This window comes from Aricia agestis, chromosome 6 (assembly GCF_905147365.1).
Source record: "Aricia agestis chromosome 6, ilAriAges1.1, whole genome shotgun sequence".
In the NCBI taxonomy this organism is placed as follows: domain Eukaryota; kingdom Metazoa; phylum Arthropoda; class Insecta; order Lepidoptera; family Lycaenidae; genus Aricia; species Aricia agestis.
The window spans coordinates 14176494-14189878 of NC_056411.1; the positions used below are offsets into that span (position 1 = coordinate 14176494).

Genomic DNA, 13385 nt, shown 5'->3' on the forward strand with positions numbered 1-13385 from the left:
CTTTAAGCTTTACCCTCATAAGATGTAGACGCAATCTGGAATGGAGATTCTTTGAGTCCTTAAAAAGGACATTAGATCACGGAAAATGTAATGACTCCCATTTGGTATACAAATATCTGCACGAAGTTATTGAAATATCTTCTAAGCTACTCTTATCCAAAAAAGATATTGTAAAAAATGTGCCAAAGTGAAGGCTTATCAGGACGAGCGAAGCGAGCCCTAGTATATCCCACATTTTGTGGTACACTTTACTGAAAAACTATCACGCCTATTGATTTGTGCTTTAACATAGTAATTTTTATTTATATGTAGATGTGTTATCATCAGTTAGTCGAGGTGTGACGATGCGAGCAATTACAAAGCTCGGCTTTTTGCTAGTTACATAGAAACCTTTGTTATTTGCAAAACCAAGCTTTTACCTGTTGGAAGTAATCAGCAGTACGAGGTCACAATATGAAAGAGCTTAGGTAGCAAGTGTAAAATGTAGTTCAATGTAAGCACACCTTTATTAGTATTGTTTAGAATGTAGAAAAAAATAAGATAGAAGAAGAACAGAAATATAAAAAACTACAAATTAACCCATCAAGCATCTTAACTGCTTCTATCACTGTCCACAATTTTCTTGCTTGTCGATACATAACTTTTTGATTTTCCAGCCTTATAGCAAGACTTCTTTCTGAGAAGATGCAATTTTGTTGCGCTGCAATAGGATCAATTATTATTTACAAAGAAATGCTTAAGAAATTGATAAGCAAATCCTGCCCTCTCTTCCTTTTTGATGTCAGCTAGTTAATTAACCTATCCTTAATGAGAATCAACATTGTTTTGCAACTAAATGTTGGAACTACTTCCAAGTTTCCAATAGTAGGTACCTCATAAGAATGTTTAGTTTCAGGTCAAGCGATGCGTATGTAATCGCAGGGCGCAGTTTCCTGATCCATTGTGATGTAAATTAGTCGATTGTTTTGCAAAGAATGCGTTTATACTCGAGTCTAAACAGTGGTTTAGTAATCTTTAACAGTAGCGAATTAAGGGCAATCAAGACTTCGCATCAGGTGAATGCCTCTTGAATATTGAAGGCCTAATCGTAAATAGCACAGTGTATTTACATTTCTGACTAGCAATCGTTTTCCACGTTGGCGACTAGAATGCCAATGGAAGAGGTGTTTAATTATGCAAAATACAACAGAAAGAAAATCAAAAGTTTAACAGGACATTTGAGTTATTTGTTCGAATAGATGTTGCCGCAATGCTGCAGAAATTCGTTTGTCATAAGGATTTACAGTTATAACAATCGGCCCCACAAGTTTTGCAATGCCAGCAGTTCTTTTACAAATCTTTAGTTCCATATCTACTTACCTCTTTTTACAGGAGATATTGTTTTTTTTTTTAATGAAATAAGGGGGCAAACGAGCACACGGGTCACCTGATGGAAAGCAACTTCCGTCGCCCATGGACACTCGCAGCATCAGAAGAGCTGCAAGTACGTTGCCGGCCTTTTAAGAGGGAATAAGGTAATAGGGGAGGGTAAGGAAGGGAAGGGAAGGGAATAGGGGATGGTAGGGAAGGGAATAGGGTAGGGGATTGGGCCTCCGGTAAACTCACTCACTCGGCGAAACACAGCGCAAGCGCTGTTTCACGCCGGTGCCGGCCCATTCGTGCCGAAGCATGGCTCTCCCACGTATATTGTGCAAGTGGATCAGACATAATTCAGCACATAGTTTCATTCCAAAGTAATGAACATCGCCAGCAGTTTATACCATTAGCAACAAAGCAATTATTTCATAATTGAGATTCAACAGTTTTTGTTAATCATCATTATGTTGAACAAAAACATATAATGCCTTGTGTACTATTTATTCTTCTCGCCTTTGATTTGGATACGAATTTACAAATAATAATATGGTGGTAGTAGGTACCAGGTACATACGTATATTTAGGTACCTACCTACCTACTACATTAAACTTAATAGGTTCTAATTAAACACGATATTCATGATGATAATCACATTAATTTTATAAAGGTTTACAAGGTGTATGTTTGGAACTGCTGGACATGTTTTCTTTCACGGAAATACCAAGTTTCTAGACTATGGATGAACATAATATGCCAGACATTCCGACAAACTACATATTTATTTCCGTGGAATACTGTAATAAATAATAATATAACAATAACAAAATATTGAGGTTGTATTTTAAACATTTGAAGTGGACAGACATACCTACCTACTTACATCAAAATATCATGTAAGTACTTACATACTTACTAAAATAATATAAAATATTTTTATTACTTATAATAATTTGCATTATTGTATAAATTAACATTGACCCATTGGGCGAGGGAAGAATATTTCTCTATATTCAAATATGATAATTTTATGTTGTTATGAATGTGTATGATTTATACAAGGTTACCCATAGGTCTATGGGTTTCGAAAGCCATACTCATAAACTTATGTATCTTATGATACGTAAGCACCGTAAAGTCATTTTACTATGGTAAAGTTTTAACTATAATTACTTAAAATAATTTGAAAAAGATTTGTATGATTTGTATGGGCAAGAACCCCAGCGTCATGAATTTTCCCATACAAAAGTTAAAAAAAACACTTTCAACGCATACCTACCCTAAAGCAGGGGTTCCCAAAGTGTGCGCCGTGGAATGGCAAGAGGGGTGCCGTGAGTCGATCCTCCATCATTTGTTACGTAAAGCAGGTACATGACTAAATATTTGTTTATTATGATTTACCTGCATAACGTAGGTATAATTATTATTAAAGGTGTTTATTTTTATAATAGCTAGGTAGAGTACGGTGCCGTGACAAAATATTGTGACGTGCAACTGCGCCGCAGGCTGAAAAAGATTGGGAACCCCTGCCCTAATGTATTATAACTTTGTTTTACACCCTATATAATAATTAATAACTTATTATTTATCAAATTATTCTTTCTGTAAACCGAAAGCTTTCAGTAACAACGCGACGGTTTTAAGTAAAATCTACGAAAGTATCGGCTGTCCAACGCATCGCTAACGCCCATTAATTAATAAAAGGTTTCTAAAAAGTAATTTTCACTTAAATTGGCAATTATATTATATACTTATCTTGTGGCTCGAGGCGGCCATGGTGTTTTCACTCTCAATGCTCATTAATCACCACCTCCATACGTGTTAGGTAATTATTACCTGTTATTGTGTTATATCAGGCGATTGAAGAAAGTTAAGTGATATGACCAGCAGGGGTAGGTACCCAACATTGGGTATGAAAATCAAAATCCTTTGGGCATGAAATTATACTTTTAAATCAGTGCGGGCTCCATGAGAATAGGTTGGGAATCAATGACAAAGACTAACCGTTGCTCTCAAACTACTGTTACCGGGAGGCGTATTGCCAAACTGTATACTGACCCAGACCGGGGTTGCTCTGAGTTCGATCGCAGTTTGCCTTTATAGTTGAAGAGCAAACTGTATACCTATTCAGAGCGTGTCTGAATCGAAATACATTTTGCTTTAAAATACTTGAGCAAAATACATACGAGTCCAGACGTCCATACTTTTCGGCGTCTGGTGTAGTATGTAATATGGCATCGATAATTTAGAGCAAAATGCATGCGAGTGCAGACATATCTTATCTCTTTTATTCCCGCGCGGCGCGCTATCATGCCTGCCTTGTCTTCTAAAACTTGCGCCGCTTGCGACCTTGACGCCTTTTTGTCAGTTGTAGTTGATTAATGATTACATTTACTTTAATTATGATTATACATGATTACACAAATTTATGTATTAAAGACTTTATTTTTCAATATCGACCCCTTTCTGTGACCCCTTTAGTAAGAAATGTAGTAAAAGCCAAAATTCGATGTTTCAATACAGGCAAAAAACAAAAATAGTAATTATGACATTTTTCTGTTCTTGATTCATTAATTTATTTGTTTGTTGTTGATTGAAGGAACCCTTTATTATTTTCAGTGAACATCGATTACAAATAGGTACAATTTATTGTGTCAGTCAGTACATCTTTCTTATGAAAAATTAATAAATACTGTCATTGGAAACACTTACATTTTTTTTTACCTGTACCTATAATTGTTACAGTTCAAATTTTTACAGTTCAAATTTTTCAAAATACTTACTCGTACAACGGGTTTTCTTTCGTTGTAACCCAAAATGATTCACTATAGGTATGTTTTAGGGAAAGTTGTTCAGTTTCACGGATAGGTATAACAACCACACACAACAACATAACAAAAATATACGGGAAATTATTAAACACATTGTATAGGTAGTTACAGATATTCGCATGTCACAGTTTGCTTTACATACAAGCGAGCAAAGTGCATACCTACTCAGATTGGTCTGAGCTCGTATATACTTTGCTCCAATTTTCAATGAGCGCGACGTAGTTCAGTACAGACTATGGGCGTCTGGGTCAGTATACAGTTTGGCAATACGCTACCGGGAGACAAGGAGGAAAGTTTTCAATTCTCGTATCTCGAAATATATTTTGTACCCGAGAATCCAAATGAGATTACAGGTGAATCACAAAGAACGTTTGAGGTACTTATACTGACTAAATTAAAATTACTAGAGTTCGCCCTATGGTCGAAATTCGACCTTAGTTTCAAGGACATTAGGGCTACTACCTATATTTTGTAAAAGATATTGCCTTTATCATATATTTTTTTTCTACTCTTGTCTCTGGGACCTCAAACTGGTCGTGTAAGAATTGTGGCATTGTTTGTCTAATAGTATCTAAGATTCAATAAAAAAAAACTGTAATCCATTTCCAATTTGTCAACATGTTGTCAACAGACTTCAACCATAAATAAAAGAGTATAATTCGTATGTTTGTCACTCAAAAATCTGTCATCTTCTTCAGTGTGCGTATTGTAGTGTGTGTAATATTTTATTTGTTAAAAAATGTATGATAAAAGCATAGTTTCAAAATAATAGCTCGAAGCACTCCTTCACCTTATAAACTATAACTGTGCCAAATTTCATTCACCTACGTTTCCTCATTTTTCGTCAAAAAGGATACAAAGTTTTTCGTTCACGTGAATGGCGTTGTTCAGTCAAAGGGCTAGCTGTTTGATTGAACGGCTATTTAAACCAGTCGGCTGCGACATATAGATAAGATGGAAACTACGTATGCAATGGTCCTACAAAATAGTCAACCCAAAATGTAACTAATATTACTTCTATTGATTTCAAACCTCTACTCCTACTGTACCCAAATTCATAGAGTAAGTAAACTTGAACTTTTTATTACCTTAAAATAGGTTTATAGTTGGCTAAAGTTACTGGTTTTACAAGCAAAATGAAGAAACATACCTACATCTAATTTTTCATTAAAAACATATTAAATTCAATATAAAAATAAGGAAACATAAATATTAAGTTTACATCGACCTTAAACATTTTATTTTTTAATATGTCCGTAAATAAGACGCATTTTAATGTATAATTTTTATTCATCGCCTTTGTTTTTTATTTTTTAATGTTGAGTCACTTACCATCTTAATTGCTAAGTACAAAAGCAAGTCAAAAATTTTCAAAGTTTAGTAAAAATAAGTTTGAATGATTGCAACTTATATTATCTACTTTGCAATTTAGAACATTAAATTTAACCATACCTTCTTACTTCTTAAGAACACGTTAAATGTTTGTTTTTTTTTACTAATAAGAAATTGGAATTAGATAACAGACTATAATTTTAATGAAAATGTTTATTAGCCCTGATGGTAAATACCAACATGGCGATGAAAAATCCAGCTGTCAAGGTCACAATAAATGTCACACTTTATGCTTATTTAATATATTTATTTCTATTAGTAGGTCAAACAAAAAATACACTCAACAATTAATACTTCACAGATTGCTCACATTACTTTATATCTGACAATCTAACATGGCATTCCAAATAGCAGTTTGACATCGTCAACATTTTTTCGATAAGCTATCTTATCCTTTATCTAGCTTTTTATGCAAGTGAAAGTTGTTTTCAATCCATGCATGTTGCGTAGAGTATCTGGTATATTAATATGATAATTTATAACATAATATTAAGGAAATAATATAGCGAATAATCCTAGATTTCTACGTGTCTTCGAATATCGTTCGCATGATTTTCTCCCGATACACTTTCTACAATTATGAACTGTAGATTAAAGTATGAGTGTTCAATTATTTGAAAGTAGTTGATTAAAATCGGATCTCGTGAGTTGCGCTTACGCAGAATATGACGCAACCATCAGTTTAAGTAGCTTTTTAGGAGAATTAAATGTCAACATGTTTCCTTCACTGCGCTGAAAATACTCATTAATCGTTTTAAGATATAATGCATACTATTAAGCAGTAAAATATTTATATTGAATGGAAGTAAATAGCAGTATTTTGAAATCCACGGAAAAAAAACTTCGTCGAGCTTATTTTTTTTAATAAAAAAAAATGTTTAGAAAAAGGTTTGCAACTAATGTTATAGAGAAATAAATGCTGATATCCTTCTAAGTCCTACCTTCATCGCTGTCTCGTTTTGCAACTTTGCACCATCTGTTAGACATAATAATATTATAAATTACCTACGTTATATTAATTTGTAAGAAATATGCTAAATTATTCATCGCCGAATCTAGATTGATTAATAGAATAACATTAGCATTTGTTATTAATTAGTGCATGTGCCTGCAAATGTTTTGCACCTCAATGTCATAGTCTATTGACTAAACGGGTCATTTGAATTCTCAAAATTTGCAAGTTCAAAAACATTTTTATACGTTTCCTAGAATAATTTAATACTTACATTTCCTAGAATAATAAAGGTGAGTTCACATTGTGTTAAAGGAGATCTAAACCGTAAATGACTTGAACGATGAAAGAGGAAGCAAAATTTAAAATTTCTTGACGTTTCTTTACATTTTATTAATTATTATTATAATTTTTATTTATCGCAGCTATCGCTGTAATGAAAAGTCGCATTACGCAACACTCATATCGTTTTTGCACAGTCTGTCTGCTGCAGTTTTGGTATAAATAGAGAAAGATTAGAGCCATTTCTTTTTTAAATTTCCTTATTTTATACCTAGTAATCTCATGACGCCTATCCGTACGGCTTATATCAAATCCGTGGGTCAATATTTTGATCCTTACATTGACTATAGGTAAGGCAAAGCTTAGATGAATAAAGCAACTCCAACACATAAAAACCTGAAAAAAATCAGCTCCAATGGCATATTTGGATACAGAAACAATATTTTCCAAAGTTATAGGAGTTATAGCACAATGTAGGAATGTGTTAGAAATATGGGAGGTACTGTGGTTCTATATTTAGATCGCATTTGTACCGAGCAATCACCTCTGTGGCTGCCGCGATTCACGACAAAAACCCAGCCACAATCACAGCATTTTTAGAATAGGAACGGAGACGCAGGTTCTTTAAGAATAGCGACCTAGGTTGTAATGTTACTAGATGTATAACTTCGTGACGTTTTGTTTATTACACTGTAACAGAATACAGACGGACAGAAAACCGATTTTCGCATTTATTATATTTGTATTGGACAAGCAATTCTCATAATTAACTGTAGCCGAAGATGGCTGAAGTCAAAACCAATGCTCATAGGAGGAAACATTTTCATACTTCGTGTAACACACTATAAAACAGGTCAACTTGTTATATAAAATGGCAGATAGTTTAAGTTTCTTTCTAAGTTTCTAAGTTTAAGTTTCTTATTCATGATTAGTTTACATTAATTTAATGAAGAGTTTGGCGGAATTCTATGTGTCTAAACACACTAGGCTGAATTACGCCGGCGTAATTTCCGCCGCAAATGTCAAACGCATACAAAACGCAACGTACTCGTAATAGTGTCTCACCCCTCGTATTTGGCCCGTATTTTGTAGGTATGCAATTTAAACGCGGCGTAAACACGGTGGTATTTACGCCGGCGTAATTCAGCCTAGTGTGTTTAGAGCCTATGAAGCTTTTGTGAAAACCTTTATTTGTGTAATTGCTAGATGAAGTGCGGCGTGAAACTCACTGGATTACAGTAACATAGTTCACAGTCGTGAGTCGGGAGTTGGGACAGCGTTACGCTCCACAAAGTGACTAAATAGTAATCACTCGCTCCACGATTCTCTCCTCTAGCTCTACTTACTCTGTTCTATCAATCTCTACATTACCGAGCTCTGTTTATTTTGATAACGTATGTACCATGAGGGTTGATTCAGAGGCAGATTACGGATATAATATGGGCTAGATTATACGAACGAGTAGAATGGCGAGACAGTGCCCTCGGCCGAGCACATCCATAATAAATTAACGAGTACTTAGCCGAGTACACTCGCCACTCTACTCGGTAGGTGTAATCAAGACATATTATGTTATTTAGACGAATCATGTTGACAGATAGTTAAGGGGAATTTAATTTTCAATATAAGTAATTAAATTATTACTATCTATCATTAATTTTATAATCAGGTATAATATTTCAATTAATAATATTAGTTAATGTCACATATAAATAGCAGGGTCATATTTGATAAATATAAATAAGGTTATTTAATCATATTTATTATCATTAGAATTTTTATAAATGTTAAATTGTCGTATAATACTTTGGCATTAATAATATTCGTATGGATGTCGCTCCTTAAAACATTCAAAAATGTTTTGATATTTTTGGAATGGTTTGCAATTTTTGAAATCGTAAATGTTGAGAGCGATATGTTCTTGGCTGTGAATTGTGATCAATTTTGACAGTTCGATTTTAAAAAATTGTTTTCCTTTTTTTTGTTTGTTCAATGAAACGTTAAGATTGAAATAATACTTGAAAAGGCAGTTACAGTGGTCATTCCCACGTTTCATAACGCGGAGTCTGCGAGACGGTTTAAATGGTTTTGGACGAAAACGTGTGAAACACAAACACTAGAGAAAGTCGTGTAGGACGTTGGAAAGTACGATGTTTTCGACGTGTGGACTCGGACGTATTGACAGGGGAGTATTTATATGAAAGTTACCGAATAACTTTTATTGGCTTGTCCTTCTGTTGCGTAACAGCTTTATGATTAATGGCGTTGGGGGGCATAGGGTTAATCTATTGTAAGAATATAATTAGCACTAAGATATCGGTAGATGCAAAAGTCTTGCTATACCTTAATTGGTCAATGTGAGTTTAGCTTATTTCATTGGTAACTAGCTGTCTCGGCAATTGTTTTGCCATAAAATGATTTTCCCTATTTTCCTGCTTTTCTCTTGAAATTTTTTCTGGTTTTTTTTTTCTGTAGACCTCAAAAAGCCCGAGACCTTTCCAACGAATGCAAAACCGTGGAAATCATTTCGTGCGTTCTGGAGTTATAGTGTCAGGAAGGAAAACCTGACTTATTTTTATATATTAGATTTTCGATATTTGTAATTAATAACTCGCTGGTTGACGGGGAAAGTTAGAGCTCTAAGTTTTTCCAATTGTACCTACATAAAACTTTCGATATAGCGGGTTTACATTGTTCAAATCCAGCGATCCAATCTAGCGATCCAATCCAGCGCTGGATTGGAATCACTGTAGGATTTTCCTGAGAATTACAATTTACACCAGCCTTTCTCAAAGTGGGCGATAATGCCCCTTTGTGGGCCCTGAAGGTCAGAAGGGTCAAGGGGGGTGAGGCACCCAGAAAAAAATGGGGGCGTTATGTAAAGGCTTGGGGGGTGATTTATTTCATCAGGATGCATTTTAAATTGAAACAATGGGGGCACTAAAATATAATTTGTTTTTAAAGTGGGCGGTAGATTAAATAAGTTTAGGAACCTCTGATTTACACCATATTTCAGACAGTAAAACTATAAAGACATCGGTACACAGTATTTTCCTAGATGATGTCACGGTGTAATCTCCAAGGCTATGGCTTAATGAATTGACTGAACCCAATTAAGCAGTAAACAGAGCTGAACCGAGCAATAAATGACACTTGTTTTTTACCTACGCAAATAACGGATGTCGTATATAAAAGCTGTCGTTGAAGAACTAGTAGATTAAAACCTTTACGTGTTGAAAGGAAATACAAGATAATAGTATTAAACTCTACGCCTGCAAGAAGAGCAATGTTTTTATGTTTTGCCAGTGCCATAATATTTGACGTTAAAGTTTTTGAACAAAAAAAAATACTACTGTTTTCGTTGCTATATCACAAATGTACAAGTTGTTGTGGTCGCTAATGACCCTGATGTTAAAGCGAACTTAAATAAATAAATTAAAAAAAAAATACAAATCAAATATGTACCCCAAAACTCTGTGATGGTGATTTTTTCTTCGGAGTTCCTTTTATGTGTTCTTGAAAAAAAATCATTCGTACAAGAACACATTGGACACGTCAACTATAGGCAAACGAAGTAGGAAGACGTCTTAGTACCTCATTTGCCTACAAACAAGCAACTTTATTGCATTTATACATAATTAGTATGAAAGAAAACTCACGAGGAAGTATCGAAAAAAGTACCAACGGAATGTGGAAAAGGAAATTAACTTATTACTGCAAAAAGTGCACGCGCCACACAATGCGCATGTCGGAGAATTATACTTCTTATTCATTAATCATTAAGCCTGATTAATTATAAGAGACATTTCTTATTAATAAAGTTAGTCATGCATTGATATTCAAAAGCCCCAAGCGGCCATATCCGGCCGCAATAACAATAGATAAGCTATTGTGTCTCGTTTTTCTACGATCGAAGGGTAGAATTTGGAGGTTATTTTTAAAAGTCAGATAGAAAACTAGGAATAAAATTGGAACAAAACTTATAAGTATAAGTGATAACTAGTTTTCTTTACATTTATAACACACAACAATCTATGTAGGCAAAATTAAATACCAAAACAATTACTCAAAAACTGTGAACAGAGTATTTGTTAACAATTTTCGGTTTCCAAACCAAACCAAAAAAATTAAAGCCTCTAATGTCAAAATTGCCCCAAACAACCCCGAATTGGGGCTTTTAATTGATCAATCTTCTAGCATCGACAAGGTTCAGCATACGTCTCTGATTATGACGTAGCTATGCTAACAATACATACAGGTTTGCTAACATTTCTTTGCAAAGTTTGCTAACAGTATGAGGCAACGTTAGCGAATACCATGGTAACACGGTACCACGCATGTTGCAACACTAATTCACTTTTACTGCTGTTCACGCGAGGAGAAAACAATCGACCATCAACCATGCTTATACGGACTTTCTACGCTCCTGTGCCTCAATTCTACCATTTTAATTCAACACTAATCTTTTTTCGGTTAGGTTTTGTTGCAGTCTCTGTATAATAATTAATAACTAACTCTCTGACTAATAAAACTGTTTACCCAGCTATAATTTATTTTATTTACTTTAATAAGGTTCACCAACAGTACATACATTGATACACATATAAAATAATTAAGCAAAGTAAAGATCTGATGTATGTACCAATTATAGGCGTACATATCATTACAAATTGAGTGACAAAATTATTACACTTAAATAAATGATATTAGACAAAGATAACAAAGATAAAGTTATTAACAGAGATAACAATATGACTAATATTTGAGTTACAGCCTTACAGGAGAGAGTGCTAAGTGGTTTGAAGGGCATTCATCAAAGTGTTTTTAAATTTATATATGTTATGGATAAATATGTCTATATCTTTACTGTCAGCTTTTAAGAGCTCGTTATAATATGAAATATTGTTTTTATAAACTTGTAACAGAAATAGATTAGTTTTATTCGCTCTGCGTGCACTGTACTTAATGTTAAAGTTTAGACAAGAAAGAAGTTCAGGACAATCTATTAGAGAATGTACAATTTTGTAGAGGTAAATGCAATCAAAGTATTTGCGACGTGTTTCTAAGGTTTGAAAATACGGAGCCTGTCTGCATATTTCAAGTCTGAGTCAAGGTTTATGACGATAGAAGAGAATCTTAGACACTTTTTCTGGATCCGCTTCACAGAATCTATGTGTTTTATAGTGAGGTGTCCATATAACACTACCATATTCCAAGACACTGCGGACCAGTGCAAAGAAAAGATAAAGGAGACTTTGTGGATTTTTAAATTCTAGGGTAGATCTACAAACAAATTCAAGAAGTCGAAAAGCCTTTGAGGTGATATGCTCGTAATGGGCTCTAAAAAAAAGAAAGCTTGTCATCAAATAGAATACCAAGGTCTTTTATTATTGTAGATCGAGCAAGTTCTTGATTGTTGATATTATAACAATAAGTAATTCTAGTCCGTTTGTTTGAGAAAGAGATGACAGAGCACTTTTTAATATTAAGGTGCATTTGATTGCGTTGACACCAGTTAAGAGCAACATCAAGATCTCTTTGCAGCTTGTTGCAATCAACAATAGATCTTATTTGATTAAAGATTTTTAGGTCATCTGCATACAATAAACAATGACAAGATAAAATCACAATTAAATCGTTTATAAAGATGACTAAAAATATAGGCCCTAAATGGGAGCCCTGCGGAACTCCAGATGTCACCTTTAATGGCAAAGATAAGAATCCCTTAAGAACAACTAACTGACTTCTATTGCTAAGGTAAGAGCTAGCCCAGCGCAATAAGCTACCACTGATACCGCACCTCGAAAGCTTATGACAAAGTAAGACATGGTTTACTCTGTCAAAAGCCTTCGAAAAGTCAGTATAAATGGCGTCTACTTGGTGAGTGCATAAGATTGACAGAGGTAGTTTTTATATACGAGAAGATTACTAATTGTTGACCTGTTTTTAACGAAACCGTGTTGTTTGTCAGAAATAATAGGCCTAATGAAGTTGTATATATGGTCGTATGCAATGGATTCAAAAAGTTTTGCGAGGCATGATAATGCTGATAGGTCTGTAGTTCTCACAATTAGATTTGTCGCCGCTTTTATGAATAGGGGTAACAAAGGCTGTTTTCCATCGTGTCGGAAAAATTACCAGTACTTAGCGATAGACTGAAAATGATGGAGAGAGGCTTAGATAATTCCTTATTACAGCATTTGACAAAACTAGGTGGAATGCGATCGGGACCAGAGCCCTTGCTTTTATCTATTTTTTTTATTTTACGTTCTACATCTTCAGTGGATACAGAAATATACGATAAGCAATTATTGTTCAAGTTAGGCGATGCTATGCAATTACTTGAGTCAAAATTATTGGAAAAATTCGAATTGCCATCATAAACAGATCCAAAGTATTTAGAAAAAAGTTCGCATATTCCTTCACCTGATGAGGCAAAAGTGCCTTTATATGACATAATGTTTGGAACAGATACATGTCCTTTTCTATTACTAATATATCTCCAAAAATTTTTAATATTACTTTGTAATGATTTTTCTGTAGCTATAAGATATTTTTTATAATACAAGCTCTG

At 34.2% G+C, this 13385-nt stretch overlaps 1 protein-coding gene across 4 annotated transcripts in view; it reads left to right on the plus strand.

Moving 5' to 3' along the window:
• The window catches only part of LOC121728099 (stress response protein nst1), a 74463-nt gene that overhangs the window by 325 nt on the left and 60753 nt on the right, over positions 1-13385 (plus strand). The gene's annotated exons all lie outside the window — the stretch shown is intronic.